We start from the raw sequence: 13,729 nt of genomic DNA on the forward strand, positions 1-13,729 counted from the left end.
TGAATTTTTGGTCTTGTCTCATAATTCCTTTGAAAATTATTTACTCATTTGAAGAAGAAGAATAAAAGAAGGATTACAGAGATATTTTAAACTTCAGGTCCAAGATTAGGCTTATGGGTTTGCTTCCTTCTTTCTGAGATTCCACTGGAATTAAAAGGAAAAAAAATGAAAAGGAATAAAAAATATTAACAAATAAAAGTAAGGGATAGAAATGCTATTAATATGTAGTTATATAACTTATGAAAGAAAATTGAAGATAAAATTAGATTGACAGGTAAAATGGTTAGAGAATATACCATCCCAGAAAATGCCACCAGAGAGCTACCCAGGAGGGCAGCTGGACTTCTCTGAAACCTCGGAGAGGCATTGGGCTCAGAGTCAGCAAATGTGTTTGGAGTGAGAGATGAGCAGCAAAAACTTGAACAGAAGGCACAAGGACAATTAAAGGTCAGTATATGAGACAATGGCATAAAATGTCAGGTGGCATTCCTGCCCCACCTCCCCTCTCCAGCATGCAGAAAGCAGAAGGCCAATATGACCACAACTAAGCATACAAAATGCCTTGAACAGTTGAATTCTCCTTCCATAACTGTGGGGGCCTTAGACTACAACCTTGTTCTGGCTTTAGGGTAGAATGGAATCTGACCACCACATTCCAGTCCTCTCATCCTAGAGTTAATCCTGATCACAAACACACTCTGCCTGGACACTCAGCTCATAACTCCAACTCAGGGGGCAGCCCTCGCCAAAAAAAAAAAAAAGACTAGTCTAAATGATATCTGATGGAAGCCATCCCAGGAAACAAAATCATATGAGTTGGAAGCAAGGCAGTTGATAGTTCTGCAACATCTGAAAAGAAAAACCTAGAATTCTTTACCCAATGTACATATAAAAATATGTTCAATGATGGAGACAAAATAAAAACTTCATACACAAAACGTTAAAATAATTAACTACTGGCATGCAGATACTATGAGAAAGTTTAAAGTAAGCCTTTCAAGAAGAAAAAATATATATGAAATGAAAATTTGGTGCTGCACAAAAATGTGAAAAGTTCCAGAAATGAAATTCGCCTAAGTAAATATAAATGCTATTTTCCTAAAATAGCTAAAATATATTTATGCTAAAATATATTTAAAAGTTATCATGCCACTTAAGCCAAAAGTAGTAATAGTAAGTAAAATATATACCAGAAACAGCACAAATGACAGCCAGGGAAAACTGGAGGAATACTGTCACAGGGTTCTACTTATAAGCTAAGTGGTATAATATCACCTGAATGTACCTATAAGCCACAGATGTACCTTAGTCCACTCTGGTTGGTATAACAGAAAGACCATATCCAAGATGGCTTAAAAACAAGAAAAATTTATTTCCCACAGTTCTGGAGTCCAGGAAGTCCTAGAGCCACAGGGTGGCAGATTCAGTGTTTGGTCAGGGTCTGATTTCTGATTGATGGCCATCTTCTTGCTGCAGCCTCACTGACAAAGATTTCTCAGGTCTCTTTTATAATATGAGGGTGCTAATCCCATTTTGTGAGGGTTCCTTCATGTGACCTCATCACTTCCTCTAAGTTCACACTTTCAAAGATCACCAGTTGGACATTAGGATGGCAACCCATGATTTCAGGGACACACATGTTCATCCCCTATCACCCAGAGGTTGGCTCCCAAGTGCATCTCACATCCTCTTCCTGCTTTGGGCTTTGCTTTGGGAACATGAGTTGTCAACTGTCCCCAAAACCATGGAAAGGAAAGGAGCACTCACCTGCGCTATTGGCTGCTTGTCCTGAAGGCAGTGGACACCTCCACTCTCACTGGGCGATGGACCACGCGTGTTTTATCCAATCCATCTGCAGCAGGACTTGGACTGTGGAGAAACAGTTTTTCATCTGAAATTTAGTACATAGCTTTGTGTGTGAGGAGATGTCCTCTCTCAGAACTTGTAGCTATTCTGGCCTTGATATCAGCCTACACCTGTGTCCCCAGCTCCCTGAAGGGGGACAGCTGTTGTTGTTGTTGTTGTTGATCATGTCTGTAGGTCCTTAGAAATCTAAAGGAAGATTCAGAACTGGCTGGGGACTTTAGAGATACAGGATAACCCTCTCATTTTAGAAAACAGAGGTGAATGTTGGATTGGGACTGCTAATCCCAGAGAGAGGCTCTTTTCCCATATAAACAAATCCCTTTTGTTCAAATTTTCCTACTTGAAGTACGTCTAGAACATATACTTAGGGTCTCTGTGGGTTGGATTGTGGATTGTCCTCGAGTTTTATACCAGACACAGCTATTACCATGACTGCAGCAAACAGACATTTCCTATTATTGACATCTGTAACCTTTCAGAAATCCAGATTGATAAATGTCCCTGGCTGTGGGAGGTGACTGATAGGCAGGAGACTGGCACAGCGTTGTTACAGGATGAATGACAGCTGAGGGCCTGTAACCTTTTCCCATCAAAATAGACATTTAAAAAAAAAGAAAAAAAACGTGCATGGAGCATATTCTACTGGGATGCAGAGAAGGAAGATCAGAACTAGGCACCTATGGACTTGGGTGGGGAGATAATTCAAATCCGATGGATTCACACGGGGCATTCATTCTAGGCCGACCCCATGCTGGGCATTACAGGAAGGATGAGATGGGAAAGCATGCACATTCCAGGGAAGTATTCACTGTCCAGCAACATGCAACAGAGTCACTACAGACCTAGCCGTGGCACTTCTTATCCACAGGTTTGTCATGCAGTTTACTTCATGAAAGAGACTATCCTTCAATGACCTAGAACTCTGTAAGGCCTATGGATGAGGGAATTGGTAATTTGTTTAAGATGTCCTTGCCAGGTTTGTGGTAAATGTTAGGGCAAAATAAGGACTAAGACTTTGTCCTCACAGAGCCCCACAGGTAAGCATGTGCGTGTGTATGCACACATTCATACAAACATTTACACGCAGAAATGGGAGCTCAACACATGCCTATCTCTTACCAAGATGACGTGATAGGAGGCTTAGAACACACTGCAACATAATATGGCATAAAGAAAAGAGCAAAGGCATTGAAATTGGAGCCATGGCTTTGCCACTAACTGCTCACATCACTTACAAAATTATTTATGTTTTCAGATTTCCCCTGCCAACTTCCATATGCATATCCTGTTGCAAGGGCCATTATAAAAAGGTGCTGGATGGAGTATGCCTTGCACAGGGACATCAAGCTCTGGTCATGGAATAGGGATGATTTTGCAGCTGTATAAAGTATGTGCAGGAGACAGCTGCACTCAGTGCATGCCAATAATTTGGAAATAAGGAGAATCTGATTACCTCCGGGACCTACCAATATGAAACCCATGCAAAATGGGCATAAAAGAATCATGCAGAGACACCTTAAGAATTTAAAATGTCTCCCAGGTGTGGAAGAATGAACTACCTGAAGGAACCATCATTTTATCAGAAGAGGCTTTTAAGTTTCCAAAGTACAACAAAGTCCAGGCCCCCAGCACTGCCCTCAGGGGAAGGGACTCAGGGTGGCTGATGTGGCTATAGGTGTCTTGACTGACAGGTAACCCTCCAGTGCAGAGCTGGACACTGGCCTGATCAATCCAGTGCATTTTCTGATAAAGTGCCCGCTTTTATATTTTGAGTTCACTTATCTGATCTCCTCTCAGCTCTGCCTTCTAAGGAACTCTTGATTGTGTCTTTTTCTGCCATTCCCTTTGCCACCATCACAGTTAAGGTTCAGCTCCTGCCCAGCCCTGCAGGGTCCTTTCAGATCTGAGATAATCTATAGCCATACTGCACAAATGCCTGTCTTCCCCCGAGTGCCCTCTCCCCACCTTCTTCTCTGGAAACCTCTTGTTCCATGGGTGTCTTTATGTAGACATCACTTTCCTTGTTTCCTAAACCCTGGACTGGTCCCTTCCTGTTACGGTTTGGATATGTGATGTCCCCCCAAAAACTCTTGTGTGAGAGAATGCAAGAATGTTCAGAGGCGAAATGATGAAATGATTATGAAAGCCAGGCAGGGAGGGTATGACTGCAGGAAGTAGGTCACTGGGGGTCTGCAATCGAGGTTTATATTTTGTTTGTGGTGAGTGGAGTTCTCTCTCTCTCTCTCTCTCTCTCTCTCTCTCTCTCTCTCTCTCTCTCTCTCTCTCTCCTTCCTGTTATCTGAGAAGCTTTACTCCTTCATGCCCTTGTATCATGATGTTCTGCCTCATCTTTCTCTGGCCCAGAGCTATGGATTTGGCTGACCATGGACTGAACCTCTGAAACCTTGAGCCAAAATCAACATTTCCTTCTCTACTTTGTTCTTGTCAGGTCTTTTGGCCACAGCAATGCTAAGCAGACTAAAATGATTCTTGTGTGCTCTCTCAGCACCAGCACCTGCCCTTACCCCTGCTTTTGCTGTATTAGAGGGGATTGTTTATTGCTCCCCTGTTTTCCCTGTGGCAAATAGTCTATAATCACTTTACAGAGAGAAACTAGAGCATCCCCTCTGTACTGGGGCCTTCCATCTGAAAGTAGGGATGATGATAGCAATCACTGTATAGAGTTGTTACAAGTATTGAGAGTCAAGATGTGTGTGTGTGTGTGTGTGTGTGTGTGTGAAGCACTTCTGCGAGTTTCTATGAAACTCTTCTTACACTTAAATAATCACTATAGGCATTTACTGCTTATAACACATGTAAAAGTTATCACATATATAGAATATAAAATAATACTTATACATTGAAATTATTACTGTTATTATAACTACAATTATTATAGCTCTATTCTTGCTATAACTTTAGTATACAAAGTACACAGCATATTGGAGTTTTCGAATAAATATTTGCTAAATGGAGAAGTAGTTGCATACATTTCAAGAAACCATCTGATTTTTATTTGTTTTCCTATGCCACCTGATTATTGGGAATTGTTAACTTTCCCAGTACCAAAATAAACCCAAACAAACAAACAATAAGAGTATAACTGACAATTATGTTTTTCAAAATGTCACTATTTTTGATTTTATAGGTCAGTCTACTATAAGCCTTGGTAGGATGAGTCAGCTTCTTTAAGCCGGATCAACTCTGGGGTACTGAGCTCGAAGGGTGAGGACCCAGTCCCACACACTGGTGGGATTACTGAAGGTAATGCTACTCTTTGAGGTTTTGGTAAGGGTGTCCCAAGGATCCACAGGGGATTTTCTGCATTCTCGAGTCATATTTCTCCTCATATATCCCATCGAAAGCCTTCCTTAGACTTATTGCACAGTTACCTCCACAGCTTCTCTGGCTTCCCTGTAAAAAGAGGGGAAAAATGAAGGAAAGCACAAAATAGATAAAAGCTTCACTTTCTAAACTGATCACTAACAGAGATGGATTGTAAAATAAGAGGACCTGTTTGGCCCATAGGAGTCTCAGGTCCTGTGAGGGACTGGGGATAGTGTGGCATCAGGACAAGAGCCAACCATTGGCCAGCATGGGTGTGATTCCAAATGCACAGTGAGTCACTCTGAGCCCTGCACAATGACCACAGCCAACATTTACTAAGTGCTTCTCATCCTACTGTGAAGTACTAAGACCACTAAGGGGGTTGGGTACTGTTCTTAGACATGGGAAGTAACTGAGCTGTGGGGAGCTCAATGCATTTGACTCCAGGGCTATGTTCTTCACCTATGGCCACTCAGTTATTCTCTATCTAAAATGGGCTCATCAAACTTATGCAATTGTGACCATTGCAGAAAAACAGGTAATGGCAGGCATATGATAAAATGCGACTAGATACACCAACCCATGCATGGTGCTCCAGCAAGTTCCTTTACTTCTGTAGGCTTTAGGTTTCCCCATATTCAAAATGGAGAGAGTCGAGGAATCAAGACAGACGTCTGAAGTTTAGCTTAGTCTGTCCAAGTGCAGTGTATTTCTTTCTTACTGAAGTGTCAATCTTATGCCTTTGTCCTCTGAGGAATCCTGCAAGGACCAAGCCTCTCCCATGGCCCCTTGGGTCTCCTCTTAGAGGTGGTGTCTGCTGACCACATGCTCCACATATTGACAGTCTCTCTTCTCCCTAATTGCCTTTTAAGATATGCAGAACTCAGAGTGCAGAAAGAGAAATAAAACAAACATTGCAAGATAGAAAAACAGACAACAGTCTTCATCCATATATCAATGAGCAATCCTCACTGTAAACTTGGCATCAGGCAGCCAGCCAGCTGCATGGTCAAGAGACCTCGCTTCAGATGTATATTCTGAAACAATTGTCTACTTGAGGACCCCTCAATACCCTGATAGCCACACAGATTTCACCTGGCCCTGACCTTTTCTAGAAACTTCACAAATGTTCTAGGTTCACTGGGTGCAAGTGTCAGACAAGTTCTTGTATGAATTCCTATGTGGACCCTTTTGAATCTGGGAACCTAAACATCCCAGTGTAGCACATTGCCCCAACCACCTGGCAACCAGAGTTGGTCCCACCAATGAGAGGACAAAGGAGGTGAACTTTGGGGCAGGGTATGGGCATCTGCTGTGCTCTCATCCCTCCCTCCCACCCACCCTGGACTTCTCTGGAATGGTTTCAACCTGGCACCACCCAGGCCGTCCTCATAGCAAAGACAGCGGGAAGGGGCCTGAAGGGCATATTCTCATTTTGTAGTCACTCATTCCTTTTCAGAAGAGCAGTGGTCCCTTGACTTTTGTGAGATCTTTAGGATATTTCCTACTTTGGAGTTAATTCCATTTCATTGTGCAATACAATTGAGTGGTTTGGGGGTATAATTGTTGCAGTTATTAGCAAATAGTATCATCCCTTTTGATGGATAATAAAGTTCCTCCCAATATCAGAATTTTCTTCCCTTTATGTACTGCTATTCATATTTCCCTTGCTGTGACAAAATACCTGAAAAAAAAACTTAAAGAAGGAAATAATTAGTTTGGTTCAAGGTTTCAGAGGTTTCAGACTATAGCCGTTTGGCCCATCACTGTGAGTTTGTGAAGGGGTGTGGCAGAGCAAAGATACTCATTTCATGAAGGTCAGGAAACAGAGAGGGGAAGGGGCTGGGGACAAGGTCCTAAAGGCACATTCCCAACTAAATCCACCTCCTCCAGTTTCTACCACCTCCCATTAATGCCACAACTATAAACCCATCAATGTTATCATCCATTTTTGAGATCAGAGCCCTCAGGATCCAATTACTTCCAAACAGTCCCACGACTGAACAGCGGGAACCAAGCCTTCAACACACGAACCTTTGGGGAACATTCCAGAACCAAGCTGTAATGAATACTTGGAATAAAACCTGAAAACAGAACCCAGATTTGCACAAAACTTTACCATATCCTTTCCTACCCTTTGCTTGTTAAAACAATACAGAATACAGGGTGTATAGAGACATACATATCTTACAATAATTAATATAATTAATATTAATTGCACATATACCATATTTTGGTGCAAAAATGAGAGACCTGGTTTAATTTTAATAATAAACTCGTGGGACAGACAAAAGAGTTGTCCTCTTTATGTTGATGGGAAAACTAGCCTCAGAGAAGGTTTGACTTATCTAAAGGTGCACAGTTGGTCAGGGGAAGGTCAGGCTTAGATCCCAGATGGGCACCATCTGTCCTCATGGATGGTGTTCTTTTCTTTCCTTACCCGGGAGAATAAAAGGAGAGTTAGTGCTGCATCAGCAAATGCAGCCACATCCACCTCTGCAGGAAGGAGGACGAGATACCCTTCTAAGGCCTGGAAACCAGTGAAATCATGGCTCAGTGGAAACGGCTTGGGTAGGTGGGAGTGAACCAGGACAGAAGATACAGGGAGCATTGTTGCAAGTTATATAGTTATAAGGATTACAGAATATCACTAGCAAACTCCATAATTGTGACCCCAGATAGGAATCTGGTGCCTGAGGTCATATTGCATCATGTCTTCTTTTTACATCAGGAGTTTTATCAGTGTAAAAGAGAACAGCTTTGCTTCTCTTTCCCACATATTCCCTTGAAGGTCTTTCAATTCAAATTTTGTTGAATGGTCTCTAGAAGGAAACCACCTAGAAATGGTGTTGGGAGGGGGCATTAAAAGCTGGCAATAGGTGAATTGAATCTGATATGATGACTCTTATGATTCCATGGTTTTCTAAGCTTTCCTAAATTGATAAGAGAGAAATTTATCCTCTCCATAGGGGCAGAAATAAATTTATGGACCCAGTTTATTATCTGGAAGTTTCCACATAGCTTTATATAATGGCTCATGTTGTCTTTATAGATTTTTTTTTCCTAGGGAACATTTTAATCTAGCTGGAGTAAATAATATCAATCACATTGCTTTGTATAATCATTATTGGCTTGGGCCTTGGATTGATTTTTAAATATTGTTTTCTTGCTGCAGGCAGCCTGGTGGAGTAGAAACAGTACTGGCCTAAATAAACAGGAATGTGGGATTCGTGGTCTGATTTCTTCAATCAATCTCCGCTCAACTTCCCCTTCACTACCACACTTTGGGCCACTGCTGCACCTAGATTGCCAAACGGCAGAAAGGGGACACTGAGTAGGGCGAGTGCTCTGAGAAGCCTCCCCTGCCACTTTCTAGCGGTGTGACCAGAAGCACAGTGAGGAATCTCTCCCTGCCCCTATTCCCTAATCTGCACAATGATAATCCTAATTAAATACCCCTCCCTGGTTTGCTGAAAGGATGTAATGACCAAATTCCTATCGAGTGCCTTGCAGAGTACCTGTATCATGGAGTGTCAAAAATGTCAACATTTATTATAATTACATCCTTACTTTCACCTCAAATGCCCATGTGCACTGGAAGACTCCTCAAATCTTTCACATGTCACCTACAATGTTCCCTCCTAAGCCTTCCACATCCTTCCATCTCTGCCTCTCCCTAGATAGATCTGATGTCTTCCTCTCTCTGATCCGTCCAATGACACTTTGTCCATCTGTTCAAGAAATATTAACAGAGCCGAGAGGGCGCCAGGCTCTGCTGACGTGGAGTATCTATGCAGAGGTGACTGTCCCAAGCAGTCTTGAAAGACGTGACAAGCACTGCCATAGGGTTTGATGCAGGGTAAAAGGGATTTCTTGCTCAGAGAGCAGTCACTTCAAGGCAGTCACTTCAGGGCAGCCTCCAAGACCACACCTGCTGTGTCTCACATTTCCGTTCTTTTCTTTTTCTCTATTCTGTCTAATTTTCCAACTTTTAATTTACTTTGTAATTTTCCTTCCTTTCTTACCCTTCTTTACTCTCCTGTGGACTCTTCTTTCTTCCTCTTTTCCCCCACTCTCATCCTCTCCATCCTTTGCAATGGGCTACACACAGGGGTAGGAGAACACTCGGGGAAGATCTCCTAGGAGATGGTGCCCAGGCTGAGCCTCAAGGCAGTGTGCAACCTAGATAATGAGTTGGGGAGAGGGAAAAATACAGATGAAATAGAAACAGAAGGCACAGCCAATGTGGGAAGAGTAAATAGGAGGAAAAGCATACGCAGGAACAGTGAGTGCACGGGGTTTAGCAAGATGGGGACACCGCAGAGGTGTAACAGGACTGGCAGGTCAGAGGGTAGAAGCCAGGTCACAGAAATGCAGGTCTTCTCTACCATGTCTGGGCTCTGTTCTCTATGGCATGGATTCTAATTGGGCCTTTAAGGAAGAAGGCAAAATTTTCACACTAGAAAGATCACCATTTCTCTGTGTAGTGTGGACTGTAGAAGGCCAGCTGGATGCAGGGTGTTAAATGATGCCTCAGAAGCATTCCAAGCAAGAGGTTCTGAGGCCTCAAGGATGCAAGCAGTGTGGTACAGGGGCTAAGCATGTGAGCTCTGCTACATCAGTGAATCACGACCCTGCTTCTGCCTCTCAAATGTGCCAAGAGGAAGGGCCACTGCCAATGTCCTACACTCCCGGCCAAACACCTCAGCCTTTGGAAACAGGCTTCTGGTCCATGTGGTCAGCTCTTTAGCATCAAGAAACAAAGAATCAGAAATATGCACAACAGTCTACTAGAGATCTCCTTAATAAGGAAAATAAAGCCTACGTATTTATTCATTGACTTATTTTAATATTGTCCTGAGATCCTTCTATGTATCAGGCACCAGGTGTAGGGTCCTCATCAGAGAACAAGATAGGCCAAATTCCTGCCTCTGGGAGTTTACATTCTAGTGAGGCTAAAGCACACAATCAACATATTCATGCAAATTTTTATAGTAAAAATACAGGTAGCAATGCATGCTATGGAAAACTAGAGTAATAGTTTGATCAAATAATTCAATTTGATCAGGGTGGCAAATTCATTTAAGTTTGGTAGAGAAGACCCAAATAGAAAAGGGAATTTGGATCTTGACTGAAGCGAGGGAGATATCCAGGCAAATGTTTGGAGGGAGAGTGCTCCAGTGGTTTTCTCAGTGTGGTAAGATGTCATTAGAGTAAAAAAAAAAAAACAAAAAAGGACATAATTTAACATTTTAATGGATTTCTTTGGTAGTTGTATGGAAAAGACACTATAGCAGAGCAAAATGAAAAGAGGGAACTTAGCTCAGAGTTTATTGTTATAGTCAAAAGAAAAAGTATAGTCGATTTTTATGTTTTATGTTGAAACAATGAGAAGGGATAGAATTTCTGATCAATGTTTAAGATAGAGCTGTCAGAATTGGCTAATAACATTGATGTGTTGTAGGAAAAAAGAGAGTGTGATCTAGGGTCGTTTCAGGGTTGAGCTCAGCAATGAGGTAACAATGGTGGTGCTGTGGGTCTGGTGTGGGGATGGAGATGGCAAGGGAGGAACGTCTCAGATAATAAACCTCAGATGCCTTCTAGGTACCTAAGTGACAAAGCAGATGTGTGGATTTGGAGCTCAGTATAGAGAGGTTGGGAATGCAGGTGCAAATTTGGGAGTCATCACAAGTATCAAGCCTCGGGACCCTACAGGAGCATAACTAGAGAACAGTTTTCAGGACAGAATCCTGGACAGCTCCAGAAGTTACAGCTGCAGAGGCATCCAAGAAGCAGCAGCCAGAAGTGAGCAGGATGCAAAAGAGAGTGAGGTTTCAAGGAGAGAGGAGCTTTGGAAAATGGTGTGAAACCAACCTTTTTCCTCACTTCTCTCAAGTCAGGCAAAAACCAACCAGGAGAATGAAAAGGAAGTCGCAAAGCACATGTTTAATGGAACTAGCAGACAGCTGTACGTGCCCCCAAAGCAGTGCAGTGTTGAACGGGGCTGTGGGGAAGCCCAAAGGTGAAATCTATAATTGTAGGTCTCAGAATAGCAGGAAAAATGCACTTTTCTGGGGAGGGGAGATGCTGCAGTGCATGGCCAAGTCCCCAAGGCACACCCAGCAGTCAGAGCTCCCCAGATGCTGACGGAGCAGGAAACAGGAGGTAGGACTAAAAGAGAAATCCCATCAGGAGCACAAGGGGGAAGAATAACTTGCCATTCTAAACACTTGAACAGCTGTCCATCTCCATCATGTGCAAAGAACAAACGCTAAAAAACACATGAACACAACACTGGTCCATGGGAAAATTCTTGCCCATCTGGAGTCTGTCTCAATTCCTTCACCATAAGGAGGTCCTCCAGACAGCTGGTCCAGGAAAGAGTCACCTTCCCGAGAGAAATAACCAAAAAGAAAACAGAATAAGCACTCTACAGATGCTAGGAGAATAAACGAAACAACAACAAAAGAGTGAAACAAACAGAGAAAACACTTGCTATGCAAAGAACATTCATCAAAAAATATGGTTACAGAGAAAATGAAAATTGTGATCAAGCATTTGGTTATAATGTGGCTGATACTGTAAATTGGCTCATTGCATATCTACTCCAGCTCCATTCTAGCTTTTCCAGCTTCAGGCTGGGAAATTACAAAATACCATTTGTCAGATTTGCAGCTAAAGTTCTGCTACTGACAAAGATCCACTAGGCAAAAATCCCCAACTATGGTTTGAAACAGCAAGAAATAACAGCATATGCATATAAAGAAACTAATCTCACAAACTCAAGATGAAGGTCAGAGGTCCTGGGCTTCTGACATAGTTTCTAGGGTATTGTCCCCAGCATCCTAGGTGCTGAGCAGGGGTGATAGCAGCCACGGGTTCCTGCTAAGGCCCTGCCAATGTGCTCTTGGGCATTCTTCTGTCTGTGCTGGCCCTGGCTGGAGAATGTCCAAACCTATTGTAACCAGACCATAACTCTGGTCACAGTTCCAGGTGGGACTGTGAGCTACCCAATACCCTTTTATTTTAACCTTCTAGTATAAATTTCTGTTTCCTGCAACTAGAGAGACTGATCAATAGCCATAGATTTAAAAAGAGAAAATCTAATTAAGTAATTACCATTATTTAACAAAAGCACAAAGCAAAACACACAGATCACAATACAAGAGGAAGATAAAAAAAATAAGCAGCAAAGACCAAGAAGAATGAGTGGGAAAACAGAAAGGAAAATAATACAGAAAATAAAAGGCCCCCAAATTACTACCGTTAGCTGCAAAAAAAAAAATAAAATATTTATGAATCAATTTAAGAATAATGTGTAATACACATATGAAAGAAATTTTAAATGTTCCCAAGAGCCTTGGTCTGACTGCAGAGCCTCATCTATCATTTTCTACTGAACCATTCCCTCCTCCTCAGCCCCATTCCACAAGTACATTTTAAAAACCAATTACAGTGAGTAATTTAAGGCCAGTAGTAGCCTCCCCTCCCTCAGCTCTTCAAGTGGATAATGTCTATTTCTCCTTCAGGTCTTGAGTCAGACCCTTTATCATCTGGAAATCTCTCCCTGGCCCAATGAGACTGTGAGTGTCCTCACACAGAGAATTTTAATTGCAAGTCGGCCTGTTTTGTGGCTCGTGGTAGACCTTGAGTTCCTCCAGGGAGGATCATAATGTTCATCTGTGGAATCCTTGTGTCCAGCACAGACTTGGTGTTCACTAAATATCTGAAGAATAAGAGACTCTAAAGATGAAAAGACAAGAGTTTAAAAGAGAACATGGAAACATAAGAGTCTGATTGACAGGTTTGCCTTTCTTTTACTTCCCATAAATGTCATCATGTTTGCCCCAAACAAACAAATTAAAAAAAAAAAAAACAGAGAAAAATATCAATGAATATATGCACACATAAATCTATTCCATAACTGATTTACTTCCCAGTGAGATCAGAAACATATGTGACATAGATACCATTACAGTCCTATGGGGGAAGAAGATTCTAAAGGGAGGGGAGACATTTAAATTCAAGTTCCCAGAGTGGAGTCCCATAGAGGGGAGTTTGAGAGTGTGGCTAGCTCTCATTGCTCCCAGCATCTACAGGCTATCACAGGTCTTGAATTTCTAGGGAGTGGTAGACCTCAGTCAGTTTAGAAAGCCCACCCACCCATACGCTGGGACCGGTTTCATTCACTTTTGGATAAAGGGAACAAATAATGCTTTTGTCTCACCTATTTCTTCTGACTTAATTCTAACACCACCAGGCTATCTAGAGACTTAGAACATTGCATAATAAATCTTGGGCATTAGTCCCCGAGGCTAGTAGAAGCCCTTAAATTGCTAAGGTCTGTGTAGTACCTTTTAATAAAGAAATAAAGAGACATTCTCATTGTGAGGGACAACAGGGGCAAACTTCATGGTGATCCATTTTCCCAATTCAGTTTTCAGGATATGCGGGTCCACTGTGGTCTGATTAGAGCAAATTTTCTAAGGAGGGATAATTGCAGGAACAATCTGCATTGTGTTGGCATCCTTGAGTC

The sequence above is a fragment of the Spermophilus citellus genome, assembly GCF_964194105.1.
Source record: "Spermophilus citellus genome assembly, chromosome: 13".
Lineage (NCBI taxonomy): Eukaryota > Metazoa > Chordata > Mammalia > Rodentia > Sciuridae > Spermophilus > Spermophilus citellus.